Genomic DNA, 13,742 nt, shown 5'->3' on the forward strand with positions numbered 1-13,742 from the left:
TTCTACCTAAGTTGCCCTCCCACAAGTGTGTACTCCGAAAGAGTGTTTAGTGCCGCCGCTCACCTTGTCAGCAATCGGCGTACGAGGTTACATCCAGAAAATGTGGAGAAGATGATGTTCATTAAAATGAATTATAATCAATTCCTCCGCGGAGACATTGACCAGCAGCAATTGCCTCCACAAAGTACACAGGGAGCTGAGATGGTGGATTCCAGTGGGGACGAATTGATAATCTGTGAGGAGCGGGATGTACACGGTGATATATCGGAGGATGATGATGAGGTGGACATCTTGCCTCTGTAGAGCCAGTTTGTGCAAGGAGAGATTAATTGCTTCTTTTTTGGTGGGGGTCCAAACCAACCCGTCATATCAGTCACAGTCGTGTGGCAGACCCTGTCACTGAAATGATGGGTTGGTTAAAGTGTGCATGTCCTGTTTATACAACATCTTGCACCTCTTTTTTCTTTAATTTTTCTTTGCGTCATGTGCTGTTTGGGGAGGGTTTTTTGGAAGGGACATCCTGCGTGACACTGCAGTGACACTCCTAGATGGGCCCGGTGTTTGTGTCGGCCACTAGGGTCGCTTATCTTACTCACACAGCTACCTCATTGCGCCTCTTTTTTTCTTTGCGTCATGTGCTGTTTGGGGAGGGTTTTTTGGAAGGGCCATCCTGCGTGACACTGCAGTGACACTCCTAGATGGGCCCGGTGTTTGTGTCGGCCACTAGGGTCGCTTATCTTACTCACACAGCTACCTCATTGCGCCTCTTTTTTTCTTTGCGTCATGTGCTGTTTGGGGAGGGTTTTTTTGGAAGGGCCATCCTGCGTGACACTGCAGTGCCACTCCTAGATGGGCCCGGTGTTTGTGTCGGCCACTAGGGTCGCTTATCTTACTCACACAGCTACCTCATTGCGCCTCTTTTTTTCTTTGCGTCATGTGCTGTTTGGGGAGGGTTTTTTGGAAGGGACATCCTGCGTGACACTGCAGTGCCACTCCTAGATGGGCCCGGTGTTTGTGTCGGCCACTAGGGTCGCTTATCTTACTCACACAGCTACCTCATTGCGCCTCTTTTTTTCTTTGCGTCATGTGCTGTTTGGGGAGGGTTTTTTGGATGGGACATCCTGCGTGACACTGCAGTGCCACTCCTAGATGGGCCAGGTGTTTGTGTCGGCCACTAGGGTCGCTGAGCTTAGTCATCCAGCGACCTCGGTGCAAATTTTAGGACTAAAAATAATATTGTGAGGTGTGAGGTATTCAGAATAGACTAAAATGAGTGGAAATGATGGTTTTTGAGGTTAATAATACTTTGGGATCAAAATGACCCCCAAATTCTATGATTTAAGCTGTTTTTTAGGTTTTTTGGAAAAAAACACCCGAATCCAAAACACACCCGAATCCGACAAAAAAAATTCGGTTAGGTTTTGCCAAAACGCGGTCGAACCCAAAACACGGCCGCGGAACCGAACCCAAAACCAAAACACAAAACCCGAAAAATTTCCGGCGCTCATCTCTAGTTAGTACCAGGGCTTTTTAACATCAGGTTTCTCTTATATTCAATTGCATCCTCTTTGCCGGAAGGGCTTTTATTGGAGCTACTGTCCCACCAAATTTTAATCTATAGTTTTCAAAATACATTGTGATATTCAGCGATACGCTATGAGACTTTGCAGGGTTCATGTGCAAATGTTTCAAAATAAAACCCTGTATGTTGTGTAACCCTGTGTAAAAGTGCTGTGTAGTAGAAAATAAGAAGAAATAGTTTAAAGTGGATGCAGCCATTTTACTATAAAGTAAATTAAAGCTTTGGTAGCACAGTTGGTGTAGTGGTTAGCATTATCATCTCACAGCTCTGTGGTCATGAGTTCAATTCGCGACCAAGGCACCGTCAGTGTGGAGTTTGCATGTTCTTTCCATGTTTCCTTTGGGTCAGGCCTGGCCAACCTGTGGCTCTCCAACTGTTGTGCAACTACACATCCCTGCATTCATTGCCACAGTTTTGCTATTAGGGAATATTGAAACTGTGGCAGGGCATGCTGGGATATGTAGTTTCACAACAGCTGGCGAGCCACAGGTTGGTTAGGCCTACTTTAGGTAATAATAATAATAATAATAATAATAATAAAGATTATCCTTACATAGCAAGAGTATAGCAACATCCAATGGTTAAATAACATTTTAGCATAATAAAATACTTACTTGGCACCATTAACCAATAACTTTTGAACAAAATCCTTTCTTAAACCTTTAACTCAACCCATACCAAACATTAATTAATTGAAAAATAAATAATTTAACGTATGATCAAATGAATGCAAAAATGCCTGGAGATGAACAATGTTGTTGAGCACTAAGGATTATTCAATAGTCATCTGCCTGAAACACGTCCAAATACATGCGAAAAATATGTGTTTTTAAATAAGAACATTTGTGTGGACAGAGGGAGAGAGCAGATGTCGGGCAGGATTATTCCGCAGCATTAAATTGGCTTCAGCTGTGCAACTGTATCCTTCTCCTATAAAAGATCAAACCAGAGAGAGGCCCAGGAGCAAAGTCCAGAATAACCATAAAAGTAAAGGCTACCATATTACATGTCATCAAAACAACTACAAACAAAAGACGGAAGGCATCAGCCAGCACCACCTTTACATACAGGGAAAGAGACCAGTGGCAGACACAGAAAAGTGAGTCTGTTTACAACAAAGGCGTTTTATGTAACCCTCATCCTGTCCAGAAGCTGAACACGTCCTGTATAGCCCAGGGAGATACTAAAAATCCAACATAGAATTATTACTTACAAAACGTTTGTGGGATTTCTAGTACTGAATTAGTGGCTTACAAATATTACAGATGTACCAGCGTGCACTCATTGTATTTTTTATTGCTAAAGAAGATAAAAGTTCTGCAGCAATGGAGAGAATAAGGGCTGATTACTGTACGTGTGCACTGCCTAAATCCCTATTGTTTTGGTCAGGCATGCAGTAAGGATTGGCAAATATGGGGGAAGGGCTGTACCGGACAATGGGCCTAATTCTATCTGATCACTGGGGTATCTATAATGGGTGCAGTGTGTGCGGTACACACGGGCCTCTGGGTCCAGAGGGGGCCCACACTGCACACATTGCACCCATTTCTTCTATACTTACCTTTCCGGCGTCCATCGGTGATTGTATGTGGGCCCCCTCCTCTGCTGTAGCCATCACCGCCGTTGCTAGCGCACTGAGTGCTAGAGACTCTGGCACAGTGCCAGAGTCCTACAGCGCATGCACAGGACTCTGGAAAAATGATGCGGCGGCCATTTTTCAGAGTCCTGCGCATGCGCTATAGACACTGGCACTGTGCCAGAGTCTCAGCGCTGAGAGCGCTAACAGCGGCGGTGACGACCACAGGAGAGGAGGGGGCCCACACACGGAGTCTGCACATGGGTCCCCTCCTCTCTAGAAACACAGCTGGATCTGATCGTAGATGTGCTAAATTTAGCACATCTATGATCAGTTTCTCAGACATGAGGGGGGACGCCCAGCACAGGGCTAATCCGCCCCGCATGTCTGGCTCTGTCGTCACATTGTCCTCTCCCCCCTCCCCCCTCCCACCCCCCGCACGGGTGCAAAAGCATCACAGGGCGGCAATGCTTTTGCACCCGGCGAGCAGCTCTCTGCCTGCGTAGCTCCTGAGTGCTGGCAGGGAGCTACCTGCCGCGTTCTGGGTCGCAGCAACTGTGTGTGACATCACGCAGCCGCCGCGGCCCGCCCACGCAATGGTCCTCAAATGCCTGCGTTGTCTGGACTATGTCCGGCAACGGCATTCTAATGCCATTGGCACACCCCCTCCTGCCCCGTGACCGCCTCTACCTGTCAAGCAGGCAGAGACGATCGCAGTCCTGAGATGCTTTTAGCATCTCACTGGGCTCCAGGGGTGCACGAGCGCACTTCACAAAATAATTCAGACTGCGATCGTTGCCGCTGCAGCGATCCACTCTGAATTACCCCCAATGTGTGGGGTTTCTATGTTTGTAAGAACACACTCCCCGTCAATACACAGACTCAGAGGCAGAACTCTGGGAGGCAACGGAGTCAGCTGCCGCCGGGCTCCTGCTTTGAAGGGGGGCACTTCTCCTCCGGTTCTGTGTGTTCAGCGACATTAATCAATTAAGTTAAATGACAGCAGCCGGTATCTCTTCCGTAGCCGACTTCCCCACTAGTCACTGCACCTTACAAATCACACCCTCTTTATTATAGATACACTGGAAGCAGACAACTTACTGATGAAGCTATTTGCTCCTATAAAGGAAGCATGAGAATTCTAACTATATGAAGTTATTTCTCTGATAATTACAAGTAACTTCATATAGTTAGAATTCTCATACTTCCTATGCAAGAGCACATATCTCCATCAGTAAGGTGCATGCTTCCAGTGTAATAGGTTGTGGGTTCTAATCCTGGATATGACACTTGCAAATTAATTGTCAGAGAAATAATCAGCATTGTGAGTGACTGAGCAGATCTATGTAGTGTGTGGCTGGACCCTTACAAAGATCTGCCTGGTTGCAATGGTTTTGTAGTAGCTTCATATAGTTAGAATCTGCAGGCTTGCCATGCAGGAGCAAATATATATAATGGAGGGGGGAGTCACCAATATTTTTCTTGCCTCCGGGCAACTGGCACAAACTTACACCACTGCACAGACTAGTAATGCATACACTCAGGGCAATCTTAACATATAGGTAAACTTGAACAGGGGAAGATGGTGGTAACACAATCAGAGCAGCGAAGCAGTAATCTCTACATGCCTCCCAGCCTGCAGCCAAACAGTGAATGCTGCTGATTGGTGGATGGCTGGAGCAATCCTCCAATGAGAGTGCTGACAGCCATTCACTGTATGGAAGCATGTGGAGAGATAGGGCAGGATTGCAGGAGGTGCATGTTCTGATTTTTTTTTATTGGTTCTCATGAACGTGTGTGTAGGGGCCCCAGTGCATTGCTTTGCCCAAAGCCTACAATGCTGTTAAGATGGTCCTGCATACACTATGGCAGAAGTCCAATTAGCTGCAATGTATCGCTCATCGTATTGCGGAAAGGCCAGCTGTACAGCCACTATATCGCTCCCACAGAAGTGTGCCCAGGATTCAGCCATGTAGAGGATATCTTATATGACAAAAACATGTGCAGCTCCAAATCACTCACAATGCAACACATCAGCATCCCGTCCGCTATTTAAATTGACCCCTATGAAAAAAGTTGACCAAATACCTAAAGATTTGTTGTCAGATCTGGCTGGTTGGAATGAAAATCTGGTAATGTATGGGTGCAAATGACAATTAACCATTTGCTCCTAAATGCCGTAAAACTGACAGAAACGGTTGTTCAGACAAATTGGTTAAATCATATGTGTTTAACTAATTTGTCTGACCATTTTTGTCTGTTTTCCAGTCCTTGGAAGCAAATGGTTAATTGTCATTTGCTCTCATCCATTACCAGATTTTCATTCCAAACAGCCAGATCGGACAATAATTCTTTAGGTGTATTGCCATCTTAAGAAATACTCATTTTGAATTCACATTAATGGCCTGATTCAGAGGTGGATGCTTATTGTGTCACTATTGTTTCTTTGTATCCAGCAGATGTGATATAATTAGTAAGTGCTGCAGCCGCAGGGATTTGTACTGTGACTCCGACATTTGGCATATCAGATCTGCTGCTTGTGTACAAAGTTGCACGATTGGACACATCAGTCGCACCATCAAACATCTTACAAACCCTATGGCCGCTCAAAGTTTCTGCCGGAACTAAGATGCTGCGGCCATTTTGACTGCATACAAGAACACAGTCACTGGCTGCGACGCACCCCCAAATCAGTTGGGTCAATGCTCTGTGTCTTAATATATACTACAAAACACTGCCGCAAGACCGTTGCGGCCAGCAATGGCTCCTAGCTCCATGTCCCATGGGGGCCTGCCGTTCTGACGTGCACATGCAGAGAATTGCAATCACGCACATGCACACATATCAACATGCAGGCTTCTAGGGTCATCTAGGTAGGGCTGCCATTATAGCAGGAGCATGGCTTCCCACATGAAGTGCTCCCTGCTAAGTGCAGTCTGGACTGGCAGTCCCATGGGAGAAAACACCTCCCCCTGGGACTGGCTGACCAGCTCTGATTAGCAGGGAGTGCCCCCTATAGGAATCCATTGCCAGTCTGTCACTAGGGTGGCAGATTTTTACTCAGGGGGCTGCAGCTCCTGGGATGCAGCTCGGATCACTAATGCAAGCAGCAGGCATGATGCCTCCTGCTACCTTAACATACAAGTGTTATCACTGCTGCTTCCATGTAAGCAACAGCGATAGCCGCTCCAACCACATCTGAATCAGGTCCATTATTGGAAGGCATCCTTTTGGATCACTTTTAGAAAATAATAGTGCAGATGTAGCCTATAGGTTAAGCTAATCTTTTCGGAGTGTGGGAAATTGTTTCAATTACAGTCCCCGATTTTTTTGGGCACTTTCTCAGTTTTTTTTTTAGCATACCAGTGCTTCCATTTTCATCTAGAAGTCTGTTTGTTTTAGTTGTATGACATTAGCCGACTTCTCCTGTTCCTTTCCTGGAATCCTCTTTCTACCAGGCCAACAGGCCAGGAAGTAAACATTTAATTTAGGAAAATGGCCATCAGACATTAAGGGGTAAATTTTCTATGATGGGAGGTTGCTCGTAGAAACCTATCAGATTCTGGGTGTCTAGAAGGTGCTAGATAAATGAGAAATAGAATCTGATTGGCTGCTATGGGCAACATCCCATCTTAAATAGAATTTCCATCTTAGTAAATTTTACCCCTTAGGCTTTGTAGATGGGAAAGAATATTACCATAGTTTATGATTTACAGGGGACGAACCATGTGCTAGCACAACCACTTCATGACTGCAGTCACAGTAGAGATATACAGTATATAAGAAGCGTAATTACTCTGGTCTGTAGACCGTGACAAACAGTTCCACAGTTAACAAATTTACCAATTTACATGACATTATTTTTAACCTGGTGCACCCTGTTCCTTTCAGCCTATCACAATTACTTAATGAGTATAACACTCCATTTTGTAGGTGAAATCCCATTGGAGAAACACAATTTGACAGATAGGCATTGGCTAACCACAATAGATATTTGCACGATGTATGCGGTATGAAGACAGTATAGTGAATCTAGTGTTCAGGCAATTGGGTCTGGTAGACGGGTGTGGTATGGCTGACCAGCAGTCTCAGCATACCGACGGCGGGATCCCGGCAGCATACCGATGCTGAGATCCCGGCGGGTAGGGGTGAGTGCAGCAAGCCCCTTGCGGGCTCGGTGGTGACCTGCGGTCGCCGTGGTTTCTATTCCCGCTCTATGGGTGTCGTGGACACCCACGAGTGGAAAGAGTTCCTGTTGGTCGGCATGCCAACCGTTGGGATAGTGAGGGGGCGGGATGTTGGTGGAGGTCATGTGACCGTCGGTCTCCCGACCGCTGGTCACATGAATACCACCCCTGGTAGACTGAAGGTCAGGTTACAGCAGGCAAGGGAGAGGGAGAGCAAATCTGGACACAAATCCGTGTCCTGGTGTCAATCTTGAGCAGCAGGATTAGACAGTGGACAAGTCCAGGTAACAGAGCCCGGTTGGTGCTTAGAAATCCACAAAGTAGAACAGGCAGAAGTCCAGGTAAATGGAGATGGGTCATTCCATAGAAATTCACAAGGTATCACAGCAAACGTAAGGGTTGTCAAATGGAAGCCCAAACCTAAGTAACATGCAGGGATCCAGTGAGATTCATCCACCCCTGTAAGACTACTCACCTGTCCACTACTGCTGCCACTGGTAACAGATATCAAATACACAAGCGATGATGCATGCAGGATGACTTGAAATGCTGGACACAAGTACTATGCCTTGATAAAGATTTCACTAAGAGATCGAAACATCAGCTACCATGTGCCTGTATGACCTCCCTACAATGCCTGGGCATGCTCCTGATGAGGTGGCGGATGGTCTCCTGAGGGATCTCCTCCCAGACCTGGACTAAAGCATCCGCCAACTCCTGGACAGTCTGTGGTGCAACGTGGCGTTGGTGGATGGAGCAAGACATGATGTCCCAGATGTGCTCAATTGGATTCAGGTCTGGGGAACGGGCGGGCCATTCCATAGCATCAATGCCTTCGTCTTGCAGGAACTGCTGACACACTCCAGCCACATGAGGTCTAGCATTGTCTTGCATTAGGAGGAACCCAGGGCCAACCGCACCAGAATAAGGTCTCACAAGGGGTCTGAGGATCTCATCTCGGTACCTAATGGCAGTCAGGCTACCTCTGGCGAGCACATGGAGGGCTGTGCGACCCCCCAAAGAAATGCCACCCCACACCATTACTGACCCACTGCCAAACTGGTCATGTTGGAGGATGTTGCAGGCAGCAGAACGTTCTCCTTGGCGTCTCCAGACTCTGTCACGTCTGTCACATGTGCTCAGTGAGAACCTGCTTTCATCTGTGAAGAGCACAGGGCGCCAGTGGCGAATTTGCCAATCTTGGTGTTCTCTGGCAAATGCCAAACGTCCTGCACGGTGTTGGGCTGTAAGCACAACCCCCACCTGTGGACATCGGGCCCTCATACCACCCTCATGGAGTCTGTTTCTGATCGTTTGAGGAGACACATGCACATTTGTGGCTTGCTGGAGGTCATTTTGCAGGGCTCTGGCAGTGCTCCTCCTGTTCCTCCTTGCACAAAGGTGGAGGTAGCGGTCCTGCTGCTGGGTTGTTGCCCTCCTATGGCCTCCTGCAAGTCTCCTGATGTACTGGCCTGTCTCCTGGTAGCGCCTCCATGCTCTGGACACTACGCTGACAGACACAGCAAACCTGTCACACGCCATAGGCGGCGTTCACCGCGCTTACCCCTGCGTGCCTGCTGGTCTGTGTTGCTGGCTCCGCCTTCGATGGTCCACGGGCTCCGGCGTCTGGCTGGCGCGGCTCCCAGCGGTTCCCCGGGGCAGGGGCACCGCCATGACACCCGGCATCACGTGGGCGGGGAGCAGGTGACATCATCAGACTGTTCCGCCAATCCAGCGGAGGCGGGAGATTCAAAGGCAGACACTGGGCAGAGCCTCGGCGCCTGAGTATCGTCTTTTCTCCTGAAGTGGATGCCAGTGCTCTTGTTCCCGGCGAATCTCTCTGCAGTCATACCCCAGTGTCTCCGGCACTTCCAGGTGCCAGTTGCTGCACAGTTCCAGCGTATACAGCGGCTGGTGTGTTCCTCTGCAATCCAGTCACCAGTGCTTCTTGGAGTCAGCGTGGGCTGCGGGCTAAACGCCGCTCTCAAGTTCTACAAGTCATCAGTGTCTTTAAACACCGCTCTCAAGTTCTACAAGTCATCAGTGTCTTTAAACACCGCTCTCAAGTTCTACAAGTCATCAGTGTCTTTAAACACCGCTCTCAAGTTCTACAAGTCATCAGTGTCTTTAAACACCGTTCTCAAATTCTACAAGTCATCAGTGCCTTTAACCACCGCTCCCAAGTTTTGCAAGTTACCAGTGTCTTTAACCACCGCTCCCAAGCTTTGCAAGTTACCAGTGTCTTTAACCACCGCTCTCAAGTCATACAAATCATCAGTGTCTTTAACCACCATTCTCAAGTTCTACAGTGTCTTTCATCACCGCTCTCAAGTCATACAAATCATCAGTGTCTTTAACCACCGCTCTCAAGTTCTATAAATCATCAGTATCTTTAGTCACCGCTCTCAAGTCATACAAATCATCAGTGTATTTAACCACCGCTCACAAGTGTTTCAAATCATCAGAGTCTTTAACCACCGTTCACCAGTTCTTCAAATCATCAGTATCTTTAAAAACATCATTCACAAGTTCTTCAGTCACTATTATCTTGTACCAACACTCACAAATACTTCTTTTCCTGGAATCTTTAACATTGCTTACAAGTTCTCCTATAGGCCTGGACATTCCCCTCATACGTTCCTTCTCTGCTATGTGACATTGTGTTGCTCCCTTCCTGCAATAAAGTTCTTTAATATTTTCACCAAGCTTTACTGTCAGAGTCCTGTATGAGGAAGACCTATATCAAGCCATCCCTGTTCCGACCCAACTGTGGTTCCTCTCCCCTACCATCGGGAGAACCCCCGAGTTCACAACACCCCCAACCTAGGTCAGTGACAAAACCTTCTTGCCACAGCTCTCATTGATGTGCCATCCTGGATGAGCTGCACTACCTGAGCCACTTGTGTGGGTTGTAGACTCCGTCTCATGCTACCACTAGAGTGAAAGCACCGCCAGTTTTCAAAAGTGACCAAAATATCAGCCGGAAAGCATAGGAGCTGAGAAGTGGTCTGTGGTCACCACCTGCAGAACAACTCCTTTATTGGGGGTGTCTTGCTAATTGCCTATAATTCCCACCTGTTGTCTATTCCATTTGCACAACAGCATGTGAAATTGATTGTCAATCAGTGTTGCTTCCTAAGTGGACAGGTTGATTTCACAGAAGTGTGATTGACTTGGAGTTACATTGTGTTGTTTAAGTGTTCCCTTAATTTTTTTGAGCAGTGTGTGTGTGTGTGTGTATATATATATATATATATATATATGTAATATCTTCTTCTTATTCCTTGATATTGTGGTTACCAAATAATTAAAATAAATAGTAGCTAATGATGATGCCAATATTTATTAGTTAAAGAAACACTATTGTATAATACTATCTATAGATTGACACACTCAAACAAATAAAGATAGTTCCTTTTTTATTTCACAGCAACTGAAGATTCCAGTAAGTCTCCGCCTTGGAAATCAGAGGTGGTAACCTTAACTCAATATCAGGGTTATCACATATACAATATACATATATATAGAGTTACTGCCCACATTTGCAACATAAATAAGGTTATCCCTAACAATTACACTTGTAAGCTATTATCATATATATATATATATATATATATATATATATTCTAGAAGCTGTATTAATCCGTATTACCTCCCACTAAGATCTATACTGCGCAGTGACTAGTGGCCATAACGTTGGTGCACATGAAGTCCTTGAGGAATTAATTGGAAGCGCGTTAAATAAAAGCTCTTGGTCTCCTGTATGTGTACTCCCAATAGAATATGCGTTATGATCTCTGATGTTAACTGCAATATAACCGGATTCAGTGCCTCTCAATATTGCTCAAATCAGTATAATCACAGATGGAGTTAATCATTGGCTAGTGGTACTGTATCCTTAAGTTAGTTGTACCTGACGACTTCTAGTTAACTGCAATTAGTTCTGTGACACTGTGCTGTGCTAAGATTTCTTGAGTGTGCCTGAGCGTGAAATACCAATTGTCTCTTCTCTTTTTATTGCTATAGCTTACTGAAGAAATTTCTGTATCTAAATCAATCTTTCCAAATTGATAACGTGAGCTGTCGGTGTCACTCTGGTTCAATGTGTCTATGCCGTGTCTGAGGTAAGTGTATTTCCGAATCCAACTAAAACAGTAGCTTCCTTCATTTAACTCTTGTGGCTTAACTGGAATTAATACTGTCTCTTCTAGTGCTGACTGCCACTTTTAAGAACTAAACTTTCACTTGTAGATAGGAGAACTGCCAGCTGATGTACTTGCTATAATAAATCTCTTTTATTGGGGAGCTGCAATTGTCTCTAATATAACACTGGACTATTTTCTCTTCAGTACAGGGCCGTTCTGTGGCAATGGAGTGGTTGTTATGGTAACCCGGGTCTATTTTCCCTTCACTACAGGGCCGCTCTGTGGCAATGACTTTCAGGCCCATCTCTAACCATATAAGGGATAACCGGATCCTCCTCCTCCACTCCCCGCAAGTGTCACTCACTGATCCGGCCGCAGCCCAGCTCTGGTCGGGTTGGTTTAGCCAGCTACAGCCACCTCCCGGTGGGCGTCACTCGGCCAAGTTCTCTTACTTTCGAGCTCCGGCAGGTCTCCTCGTTCACCGCCGCCGTCCGCACTTCAATCGGACCCGGACTCTGCTCCACGACCGGGAAACACTGAAGCCGCCAACAGGGTACTTTCACTGGATCTTCCGCTGTCCGTCCGTGACGAGGTCTCTCTATTTCTTAGCAGACGCGTTACTCTCACCGCGCAGCTACGGTCCCGATCTCCTTCTCCTCAGCCCACCAACGGTTCTCTCCTTTTATAACTTCCCCTCTAGAGCCCCGGATCAGTCCCGCCAAAGGTCCCCTGCACGAGCTGGTTGTCCCACACATAGCCTCGTGCCAGCAACCCCCTCCTTGGTAAGCAGTGTGTCAGTCTAATAGACCCAAGTTCATGCTGACAGTACCAATATCCCTCTGTGAGGGGTGTTTATTCACAATTGCCTCTTTCTGTGAAAGGATTTATATTAAACATGCCAATATTCTTCTAGGAGAGGCTAGGTGTAATTATATGAATTTTCTTTTATCCCTATCTACCCAAGGCACATTTATTAACATTATAACCTTATCCTATCACAATTCATTGCCCACACAGGGGACTTAGCAAAGGGTTACATTCAGATTTTACCAGGGTATTACATATATATATATATATGCAACAAGGTCTAATCCGGCACTCACTGGGTAGAGCTAGTTGTACACATGCTCCGGTGCCCTCCTCACAGACGCTGCAGTCCGTGCATACACAAGAAGGAAAGAACGGCGGCACTCAGGAGACGATAATGCAGTGAAGCAATCGGTGTGTCTTGATGACGAACCCCGAAATGTTGATAAAGCACCGCTTGCTTCACTGCATTATTGTCTCCTGAGTGCTGCCGTTCTTTCCTTCATATATATATATATATATATATATATATATATTAGAGATGAGCGGGTTCGGTTTCTCTGAATCCGAACCCGCACGAACTTCATGTTTTTTTCACGGGTCCGAGCAGACTCGGATCCTCCCGCCTTGCTCGGTTAACCCGAGCGCGCCCGAACGTCATCATGACGCTGTCGGATTCTCGCGAGACTCGGATTCTATATAAGGAGCCGCGCGTCGCCGCCATTTTCACACGTGCATTGAGATTGATAGGGAGAGGACGTAGCTGGCGTCCTCTCCATTTAGATTAGGGTTGAGAGAGAGAGAGAGAGATTGACCTGAGGCTGTGATACTGTAGAAGAGAGTGCAGAGTTTAGTGACTGACGACCACAGTGACCACCAGACAGTGCAGTTGTTTGTTTTATTTAATATATCAGTTCTCTGCCTGAAAAAAACGATACACACAGTGACTCAGTCACATACCATATCTGTGTGCACTGCTCAGCCAAGTGTGCTGCATCAATGTATATATTAGAGATGAGCGCCTGAAATTTTTCGGGTTTTGTGTTTTGGTTTTGGGTTCGGTTCCGCGGCCGTGTTTTGGGTTCGAACGCGTTTTGGCAAAACCTCACCGAATTATTTTTGTCGGATTCGGGTGTGTTTTGGATTCGGGTGTTTTTTTCCAAAAACACTAAAAAACAGCTTAAATCATAGAATTTGGGGGTCATTTTGATCCCAAAGTATTATTAACCTCAAAAACCATAATTTACACTCATTTTCAGTCTATTCTGAATACCTCACACCTCACAATATTATTTTTAGTCCTAAAATTTGCACCGAGGTCGCTGTGTGAGTAAGATAAGCGACCCTAGTGGCCGACACAAACACCGGGCCCATCTAGGAGTGGCACTGCAGTGTCACGCAGGATGTCCCTTCCAAAAAACCCTCCACAAACAGCACATGACGCA

General features: G+C 46.3%; 1 long non-coding RNA gene across 1 annotated transcript; it reads left to right on the forward strand.

Moving 5' to 3' along the window:
* Positions 1-2,612: 2,612 nt before the first annotated feature.
* Positions 2,613-12,324, forward strand: LOC134988219 (uncharacterized). Its single transcript, XR_010193767.1, has 3 exons — positions 2,613-2,681; positions 11,372-11,469; positions 11,763-12,324. It is a non-coding gene; the product is annotated as an uncharacterized LOC134988219 (long non-coding RNA).
* Positions 12,325-13,742: the final 1,418 nt, after the last annotated feature.

Source organism: Pseudophryne corroboree, chromosome 1 (genome assembly GCF_028390025.1).
Source record: "Pseudophryne corroboree isolate aPseCor3 chromosome 1, aPseCor3.hap2, whole genome shotgun sequence".
In the NCBI taxonomy this organism is placed as follows: Eukaryota; Metazoa; Chordata; class Amphibia; order Anura; family Myobatrachidae; genus Pseudophryne; species Pseudophryne corroboree.